The following is an 11330-nucleotide window of genomic DNA, read 5'->3' on the forward strand; positions in this document are numbered from 1 at the left end:
TAAGATAATGGGTTTTTTTTCCCCCTAAACTGAAGGTAATAGTCTTTGGTATTTGTAAAAACTCCACAATTCTTTCTCAGGATGCAGTTGGTATTTTCCATCGCAGATAGCCCCAAAGTGTCCCTGATTGTTGCACTGATGGAATGAGCAAGTACATCAAGTTCATCATCACTCCATGTTGCTTTTAGGGTGTACAATGTTAGTCTCATTTTTCAATGACATATGGATTTCAATGGTAATATGGATTAGTCCCTAAGCCCCTCCCTTTTCCCCATTAAGCACATGCCTCCATCTTCAAGCGATCATAGTGATTAGTAGACTCCAAATTGAGACAAAATTGTCCCCAGGACAAAATTGATCTCTCTTTTTTTTTTCCTATTTGACTCCTGCTTCCCTTGGTGTAATTTCTTGGTTAAATATAGGGAAAAAATATCATCCAAAAAAATCATCCAGTTCTCCTCCACTTGGTGATTGTTTGAGACTACAGGAATAAGCATCCCTACCCTACTAATCAGACACATTTCATAAGGATGCAAGGGAAGCTTCATTCACAGAATCTTAAACTAAGTGTTTCTCTATCTTTGTTACATATTTTTTTCTTTATTAGGTCAAATCAAACCTTTTTTTGTTAACAGGTCAATGATTTATGAGTGCTTCATTTCATCCCCCAATCAAAATTGAATTAGCCCATTAATTGGGGAAATGACAAAACAAGTTATGGCACATGAATACTATGGAATAACTATTGTTCTATAAGAAATCATAAATAGTCAGATTCTGGAGAAGCATGGAATGACTTACAGGATATGAAATTAATGGAAGGGGGCAGAACAATGTTCACATTAACAGTAATATTTTGAGATGATCAACCTTGATGGAAACAACTTCTCTCAGCAGTTCAGAGGGCTAGAACAACTGTAGTAGACTGGCTATGAAGAATGTTATCCCCATCCAAAGGAAGAAAAACAAAATGATACAAAACCAAAAAAAACCCCTTCAGAATCTGGTGAATACTTTCAAAAATTATCTCTTATTTATCTCTTTCCCTTAATCCTAATTCCTCAGACCAGAAATGATTAATCTATAAAGATGTTTAGCAAAAATGTGGATGTACAATGTTAACTTGACTATTCCCTACTGAGGCGGAGTAGGAAGGGAGGGTAGAAGGACATTTTGTAACCTAAAAACATACATATGCATGTTGGATGAATATTGAAACAACTTTGATAACCAGATATTTTATTAGGCTTGGTACACACACACACACACACACACACACACACACACACATTTAAAAAATAAGTAGATCTATCTATATAGTATATGTATATGTTCATGATATCATAGTTACTCAGAACTTGCTGGATGAATCAATAAATTACATGATAACTTTCAGTAATAGATTAGGTGCAAAAGACACAATCACTAATGATTATAATAATCTACTGTTTGATAACCCAAAGACTTGAATTTCTGAAAAAAATTCACTATGTAGCAAAAACTTCTGGGAACAATAGAAAATTCTATGGTGGAAGCTAGGGATAGATCAATATCTTACACCTTATGTCAAGGTAAAATCAAAATGGGTTCAGGATTTAGACATAATGATGCCTAGGGTGGAGCCCAGATGACGATAAGAGCAGATTGTGTCTTAGGCACTCTCCCATAAATCTTCAAAACTAAGGACTCTAACTAAATTTTCAAGAGACAGAACCCACAGAGGGACCCAGGGAGGCAGTTGTCCTACTCAAGGTAACCTGGAAAAGAGCAGAAAGGCTCTGCTCCCTAAAATTGGAGAGGTGGCCTGCCAGAGGGGTGGCCCACCAGAGCGAAATAACTTCAGCCTCCTGGAGGCAGCCCCAGGGTGCTGGGAGCCCTGGCTCACAGCAGCACGGGAGTTTCCAGACCTATACCCCAGGACCACCAGGCACAAATGGGGAAACAGCTGGGGGACCTCTGCCAGAGCGAGCACGTGAAGCCCAGACCTCAGGGCACACAGTATGCAGGATGGACAAGGCAGGAAACAGAAGCAGGCAGAGCCAGTAAGCAGGAGCCCCCAGGGCATGAGCCCATTGAACTTAGGGAGGGGAGTGAAGAGAGACTGCCTTGCTCAGTCCCTGGAAAAGGACTCTGGGGTTCTGACCACATTCAGATCCTGATCCCAGTCTAGGCCCCCCCATAGCACAGCAGGACCTCCCCCCCACCTCAGCCCCATGGCAGAGGGGGCACATATGGTCATTCACAGACCAGGAGAGAGGACAGAGCCTCACACACTGAGATCCTTGTGGGAGTGTCCCAAAAGATCAGGAAGCACCCCCAAAACAGGCTTAGGTTGGGAAAATGAGCAAGCAGAGAAAAAAGAGGAACACCATTGAGAAATATTTTTCATAAGAGCCCAAGATGAATCAAAACACTCATTCTGAAGATAAGGAAGCACAAAATCCTGCATGTAAAGGCTCCAAGAAAAACAGAAATTGGGCTCAGGCTATGACAGAGCTCAAAAAATACTTAAATACTTTGAAAATCAAATGAGGGAGTTAGAAGAAAAATTGGGAAAAGAAATGAGAGAGATGCAGGAAAAACATGAACATGAAATCAGCAGCTTAGTCAAGGAAACCCAAAATATGCTGAAGAAAATAGTATGCTAAAAACCAGCTTAGGTCAAATGGATAAAACAGTTCAAAAAGTTATTGAGGAGAAGAATGCTTTAAAAACCAGAATTGGCCAGATGGAAAAAGAGATAAGCTCTCTGAGGAAAATAAATCCTTCAGACAAAGAATAGAACTCAGGGAGATTGATGAATTTACAAGAAATCAGGACATGATAGTTCAAAACCAAAAGAATGAAAAATTAAAAGAAAATGTGAAATATCTCATTGAAAAAACAACTGATATGGAAAACAGATTTAGGAAAGATAGTTGAAAAATTATTGGAATACCTGAAAGTCATTATCAGGAAAAGAGCCTTGACATTATTTTCAAAGAATTACTACAGGAAAATTGCCCTGATATCCTAGCAGCAGAGGGCAAAATAGAAATGGAGAGAATCTACTGATTCCCCCAAGAGAGAGATCCCAAAAAACCAAACCCTAGGAATATTATAGCCAAGTTCCAGAACTCCCAAGTGAAAGAGAAAATATTACAAGCAGCCAGAAAGACACAATTCAAATATCATGGTTGCAGTCAGGATCACACAGGACTTAGCAGCAACTACATTAAAAGCTTGTAGGGCTTGGAATATAATATCCTGGAAGGCAAAAGAGCTTAGAATGCACCCAAGAATCAACTACCCAGCCAAACTGAATGTCCTCTTACAGGGAAAAAGATTGACTTTCAATGAACCAGGGGAATTTCAAATGTATCTTTTGGAATGGCAGGACTCAGGTGAAGCATAGAGATTGGAGGGGAAGGGGGAAATATGAGGCACTTAATGATGATGAACTCTATGTATTCCTGCATAGACAAATGACACTGATAATACTCATTTGAACCTTCTCAGTTAATAGAGCAGGTAGAAGGAGCTTTTATAGTTGAAGCACAGGAGAAAGCTGAATTTGAAGACAAAATATGGTGTAAAAATGGAGTCAATAGAAAAACATGGAAATGTAATGGGAGAAAGTAAAAGGAGAGGGGGGGAATAAACCAAGATATTTCATATAATAAGAGTTTTCTTTATTACAATGATCTATTGCAATCATATGGAAGTGGGGAAGGCAAGGGGGAATGAAGGAATCTTCATTTTAATCAGAAGTGGCTAGGAAACAGCATATATACTCAATGGAGTATAGGCATCTGGAGTAACAAGGGGGGGGAACAGGGGGAAGGGGGGGGAATGTGAGTGATAGAGGAGAGGATGGACCATGAGGGGAGAGTAGTTAGATATAACTCATTTTCTTTTTTACTTCTTGCAGGGGGCTGGGATTGGATGGCCTGTCCAGGACCATAGGGCTAGGTGGATGCTGGGCCTAAGGGGTGGTATGGGGGCTCGGGGCTTCTTGGCCCCAGGGCTAGGGATCTGTCTGCTGTGCTACTCAGCTACTCTACAGCAGAGTCAGAGTGAAAGGAGAGAGAAATACAGTACATGGTAGTGGAGAAATATGAAAGGAGGAAGTTGCGATCAGCAATGGCAATGGTGGAACAATATGGAAGTAACTTTTGTGATGGACTTATCATAAAGAATGTGATCCACCCACAACAGAGCTGGTGGGTTGAAACACAGACTGAAGCACATTTTTTTATTATTATTATTTTGGGGGTGGGGTGCAGGGCAAATGGGGCTGTTCTCTCCCCTTTACTTTTTCGCTCAAGTGAATCTATATTTTTTTGGGGGGAGGGGGTATTTTGTTTACTCAAGCAAGAATATTTTATTACTGTATAAAAACATTATTTGTACAAAATGAGAATAAATAAATATTAAGTATAAAAAAGAATTATTCCATAAGGAGAACAATAAGAAAAAAGGAATAGTTATCTGTTAGATCTATGGAGAAGGGAGGAATTTTAACCAAACAAAAGATAGATAAAACTATAAATTACAAATGTATAATTTTGATTTCATTACTTTAAAAACGTTTTGCACAAATAAAACCAAATGCAACCATGATTAGAAGGAATACAGAAAGTTGGGAAACAATTTTCACAGAGAATTGAGTCAAACTTATAAAAATACAAGCCATTCTCCAATTGATAAATGGTCAAATGATAAAATAAACAGATAATTTTTCAGGTGAAGAAATTAGAGCTATATATAATCATATAAAAATGCTCTTAAACACAATTAAAGAAATGCAAATTAATTAAAACAACTATAAAGAACCACCTCAAACCTATCTGATTAGTTAAAATCACAAAATATTAGAGAGGATGTGGGAAAACTGGGATAATAGTGTATTGTTAATGGAGTTGTAAATTGATTGAACCATACCTAAGAGTAATTTGGAACCATGCACAAAAGGGCAATAACTCTGTGCATAAATTTGTTCTGGCAATACCATTACTAAACTGTATCCCAATGAGAGCATAAAAAAAGACTCACATGTACAAAATTATTTATAGTTGCTCTCTTTGTAGTGGCAAAGATTTGGAGAATCAGAATTTGTCGATTAATTGGGGTTGACTGTACAATTTATGGTATATGAATGTGATGGATTATTATTATTCTGTAAGAAACCAAGATTGGGAGGATTCAGAAAAGCCCATATCAACTTACATGAACTGATGTTGAACAAAGTGAGCAGAACCAGGGGAACATTGTACAAATTGATATGATGATCACTCTGATAAACTCAGCTCCTTTCAGTAGTTTAGAGATCAAGAATGATTTTAAAATACTTGTGATGGAAAATACCATTTAAATCAAGAAAAAAAAAATGGAGTCTGAAATCACACCAAAGCATACTATGCTCACTTTTTAAGACTTGTTTTATGTTCTTTATTTCTTTTTCTCATATTTTCCCCCTTTAGTTATTATTCTTCTTTCACAACATGACTCATATGAGTCATTAAACATGATTATTTATGTATAACCTACTTCAGATTACTAGTTGTCACAAGGAGGACAGAGGGAAGAAAGGGAGGTAGAAAAATGTGGAATCCAAAAACTTACAAAAGGATGAATATTTAATAATGTCTAAGCATGAAGAAAGATAAAAACAATTTCTGTCCTTAAGGAAGTCACAGTCTAATAGATTGCAACATATAACTATGTACAGACAAGATTTTATATATATATATATATATATATATATATATATATATATATATGTATATATACATATATATGTCTGTGTGTGTGTGTGTGTGTGTGCAAGTATATAATTAAATATAATTAACTGAGAAAATACATTGGAATTTATAGAAATTGGGAAAGGTGAAAGTTGAATTTTCACTAAGATTTGAAGGAAAAAGACAGGAGGGAGAAATGGAAAATGAGAAAGTCATTCTGGGCATGAAAGATAATCAGTATAACTGTATGAAGTCAGAAGATGGATTGTCTGTGGAAGGCACAGTAAGAAGATCAATGTCACTGTATTATAGAGTATATGAAGGGGAAGAAGAGGGGAAAAGACTGGAAAGACAAAAAAATGACCAAGTTCTAAAGGGTTTTAAAAGCAAGAGTGCATTTGATATTTGATCCAGAATGTAATAGGGAGTCCACAAGGAGTTTATTGAATGGACAAGTGTTCTAATCAGACTTATACTTTAAGAAGACAAATTGGACAGATGAATGGAGGATAAACTAGATTTGAGTAGAGATTTGTAGAGGAAAGATCAATTAGAAGGCTACTCATTATGAGAATGAACACCAGGAACCTTGGTGTTAAGTGGAGACAGCTAGATGATAAATTTGATTTTGATTTCTTTTCAGAAGAGTAAGTGCTGTGGTAACAGTGTGATGGTGAACAGTAAACTGTAAAAACTCTAAAGAAGAGAGTCTCAAGAACACTCATTTTCCTTTCTGACACAATTCAAAGATCTTATTAACTGAGTCTTATAAAATAAAGAAGGGTCATTTCCAGGGAATTGGTTACCAAAGTTAGGAAGAATGGGGAAAGAATCTGGTCTGCCCAAATTCTAAAAATTGAGATTTTCTGAGGTAAGAGTATCTCTAACAATATTTTCAATTTCCCTTTATAGAACCAACCTTGCCAGAAAACAATACCATATATATATTTTGAAATCTTTCTTTATGTTGAACACCTTACAACACAATATAAGTTCCTTTATGTTAGGAACTGGATTTTTATTAGTTTTTTAAATGCTTACTTGATCAAATAAATAGGCAAAAATGATAAAATTAAATAGTGAAAAATCTTAATTTTTATTGAGTGAATGAAGAATGTAAGAAAGAAATCCAAAAAAAGATTTATAGTTTTTAACCATGATATTTAATTTAGTTATAAAATGGAAGAAATTATGTCCAATCTGTCCAAGAAGGTGACGTTAAATCAGATATTTTTTCCTGACATGTATTCTGGCTTTCACAGAACTGAAAAATATTTAAATAACTCATATGTGCAAGGTTAAATGGGGAAAAGAGAAAACAATAACCTTAAAGGATTTACCTTCTCCTGAAGATCAGTTCTATGATGATTCTTGGAAAACCTACCAAATTCTATCACAGATGATTAAGGCAAGAATAATACAAGGCAATGGTGAGAAATTCTTTGCCAAGCCCTGGGAAGAATACTGTTAAAATCAAGAATAAATTATATTTACACACTCATCCAGAAAAGTCAGCTTTAATTCAGACTAGGAATGGGGAAGAACTGAATATTGAAAGAGTATGAACATTGGCTATATAAGCAAACATATGGAAAAATTAGTTTGATGTTTTTCAAACCTATGTCTTTGGGGTGAAACCATTGAAATTTGTCCTTTGAGAGTAGATCAGTATAATTTGATATGCAGAAATTGAGGCATGAAGCAGTTGAATGAAATGCAAGATCAAGGAGCATGACTAGCAAAGACCTGAATTAGACCACAATTATAATTTGCCCATCTCTGGTTATTGTTCATTACTCTTCCTGGAATTTTTAAAGATTTTAGCCCTGCAAGTTTTTAGAATGTAGTGAAGTGATTATTTTTTTTTTCTTTCCTTTGAAAGGAAAGAAAACAACAAAAAATACCACCATCTTCTCCCCTTGCATTTCTAATCCTTTTCTAGATTTTGAAGTTTTCTACAATCTATTTGTTGCAAGTCATTTATATAATTCCTGCCAGCTGCCGTGTAAGCCAGTATTTTCTGCATCTAGTCTTGTATTTTAACTCCAGGCCAAATATGATACGTTAAAAGACTTTTGTGTTGACCGTGCAACAGGGTTTCTGTGTGACATCTTCACATTCAGGGTAAACAGACATTTTTGGAAGGAGGATTTAGAATGGCAAAGAATCTCTAATTATTCATCAGAAATGTGTTCTTTCTTTGCTAATTTGACCTTTTGTTTTAAGTAAGCCTGAAACAGAGTGATCATTATCATGAGTCTCATCTAACTTATATTACTTAATCAGCACTGTACCAATAAAAATACCAAAAAAAATTTTTACAGAGCTAGGAAAAATAGTAGACACAAAAGATTGATATTATTAAAAATATTTAAAAATTCAAAGGAAGGTGTCCTATCTATTATAAATTGGCAGCCATCAAAACTGTCTGGTACTGGCTAAGAAAATGAGTGGTGGATCAGTGAAATAGATTAGGTACAAAAGAAACATAATTAAATGAATATAGTAATCTTTTTTTATGAGTAGATAAATCCCAAAACTTAAGTTTCTGGGATAAGAACTCAGTATCTGAAAAAAAAACTACTGGGAAAACTAGAAAATAGTATAGCAGAAACTAGGCATAGACCCACATGTACAAAAATATTTATAATAGCACTTTTTGTAATGGCAAAGAATTGAAAATTGAGGTGATACTCATTAATTGATAATGACTTAAAACATTATGGTATATGATGGAGATGGAGTGCTAATGTTCTGTAAGAAATCAAGAGAAGCTTACTGCAATCAAATTTTTGAAACACTTTATTTTTTTCCTTCCCTTTTTTTCCCTTTATTTCCGATTCTTCTATCACAAACTAATATAGAAATATGTTATATACAATTGTGTATCAGATTACTTGCTGCCATGGAGATAAGCATGAGGAAGAGACAGTGGTAGAATATGCAGAAGTCTGAATAGCTTTCAAAAATATTAATGTTAAAAATTATCTTTGCATTTAATTAAAAAAAAGATAACATTAAAACATTATGAGCCTCGGGGCAGCTAGGTGGCACAGTGCATAGAGCACTGGCCCTGGAGTCAGGAGTACCTGAATTCAAATCTAACCTCAGACACTTAATAATTACCTAGCTTGCCTTGGGCAAGCCACTTAACCCCATTGCCTTGCAAAAAAAATACCTAAAAAAAAATTATGAGCCCCATATTGACAATGCTTAGGTCAAACTCCCTGGAGTTGTTATTTTCTTCCCACAATAGAATACATATCAGCAGATACTAAAAGAGCTCATCTTTTTTCACGTTAAAGCTACTGCTGTCACATCATCACAGTCATAAAAGGTCCATAGAGACCAACTACCAGCATTCTGATATTATCACTTTTTTATTAATAATATAGCTGAACAATTTTGGGGTATCTGCGATGGAGAATTCCATCTGTATCCAGAGAAAGAATTGTGGAGTTTGAACAAAGACTATTACCTTGAATTTAAAAAAAAAACATTATCTTATAATGTAATTTTGCTATTGCTTCTACTTTATGTTTCTTCCTTAAGAATATAATTTCTTTCTTATCACATTCAACTTAGATCAATGCATTTCATGGAAACAATGTAAAGACTAACAAACTGCCTTCTGTGGTGGAAGGGGGAGAGAAGCATGATTAGGGGGAAAAAATTATAGAATTCAAACTAAATAAAAATCTTTCTTTAAAAAAAAAAAGCAACATAGCCCATATTACTGAAACTCTTGGAAAAGATCCAGAAATCAGTGAATGGTTATGGAATTCTTTGGCTTCCATTTCAGTCTCTTTCTTATTCTAAATATAATAATTCTAATTCTAATTCTAAAATAATTCTAATTCTAAAACTAACCAGTTTCAAAAATTAATCCTTTTTTTGAGTGGCATTTTTCTTTTATAGTTTTTATGCTCCAAACTAATATGTATATAGTATTTAACACTGTCTTTGATGTTTGCCTGCTTACTACAAAAGTAACCTGACCACCAAAAACAAAAGAAAGCATGGTTTGGAGAGAGACTTGAGTAAGGGAGGTCAGTTAGAGGGTTATTGAAGTAGATCAGGTATAAGATGAGAGCCTGTACCAGGATAATTCAATATAAGGAGGAAAGAAATGAAGCATATTCAAGAGAAGTTACAGAGGCAGAATCAACAGAACTCAAAACAGAATGGATATAAAGAGTGATGATTAAAAAAAAGTATATGAGGATGACACTCAGTTTTGAGGCTCATTGTTTTTGACTGTAATATTAAAATAAGGAATAGAGAAAAGTTGCAGGTAAAAGATAATGAGTTTAGATTTGGGCATGGTGAATTTAACATATTTAGGGTATATTTTGTTCCCTATATTCAACTGCCATCTGCAGATAATGAGACTGGAGATCAGTAGAGAGATTAGAGTTGAATAAATGGATCTGCTAGTCATATGCATAGACATAATCATTGGATCTATGGGAGCTGATAAGATCATTAAGTGAAATTATATAGAGAGAGAATGGAAGAAAGTTCAACAAGAATTCCTGGGGAACCAACAGAAGACTCCAGACGCAAAAAGGAACCTTAAATGAAGTGGTCACAGATTACAAAAAAAAAAAAAAAAAAAAATCTGAGAAGTTGAAAGGGAGAGAATAATTTGCAAAGAAACAGAGAGGGATGGAGAGTTCTCAGTTACTCAAAGGGTTGTTTAGAAGAGTGAATTATTAATAGTGTCTGGAAGATTTTTGGTGGGGCTTAAAGGAGAAGGTATCTGTAGAAACAATAAGCTAGTGAGCAGGATATGTAGAAATCCATGAAGAAAATCTGGAGTCAGCAACTGCTGTTCAAGGTTGTCCTTGAACTGACCAAGGCTGTTTCAGTGGTTTCTGGCAGTTATAGGCATTTCCAATTTTTACTATAATTCATGTACAAAGTATCACTAGCATATCAAGTAGACTTTGGTTTCAGAAGTCCTTCTGATTGGCTGATTGTTATATTACATCAGTATTCTTCTGCCCTGTAACAAAAGGGAATCTCTAATGTATCTAAAGTAATTGCAAAACCCATTTTTACCTGATAATTGAAATTTTAAAACTCTCTTGAAAAGCTAATAAGATATGCTTAATTTTTTTCCCAGTTCAAACAGATAATTTATTTTCAATTACTGCTATTGAATTCAGGAACAAAATGATTTACAAATGCTTACAGTAAGAAAAAATAGTATATTTCTTTGAGCAAATTAGCATCTGTGTGCACTGAAATATCCTTTCCTTTTTTAAAAAATAAAATTTATATCTTCAATGCTTATCCTTATAGAATATCTTTATGTTTTAGCTAAGTAAAAAATTGTTTTGGCAGTTTTTGAATGGTCTATATGTGTCTTATTTTACTTTAATTTCAAATGCAAATTATAAGAAGACTATCTTGAGTCTTAATTTATCTTAGTAGCACCTTCCAAGAAACTAGGTTCTTCTTGATAAGAAGAATTAGAGTACAGCTTTACTAAATTAAAGAAAATATATTTAAAAAATTATATATCCGTGGTATGTCAAGTAATTTGCCTAATATGATTTACCAAGTTATAGATTATGTTGTCATTTTTTTGATGAGGAAGAT

The sequence above is a fragment of the Macrotis lagotis genome, chromosome X (genome assembly GCF_037893015.1).
Source record: "Macrotis lagotis isolate mMagLag1 chromosome X, bilby.v1.9.chrom.fasta, whole genome shotgun sequence".
Classification (NCBI taxonomy): domain Eukaryota; kingdom Metazoa; phylum Chordata; class Mammalia; order Peramelemorphia; family Peramelidae; genus Macrotis; species Macrotis lagotis.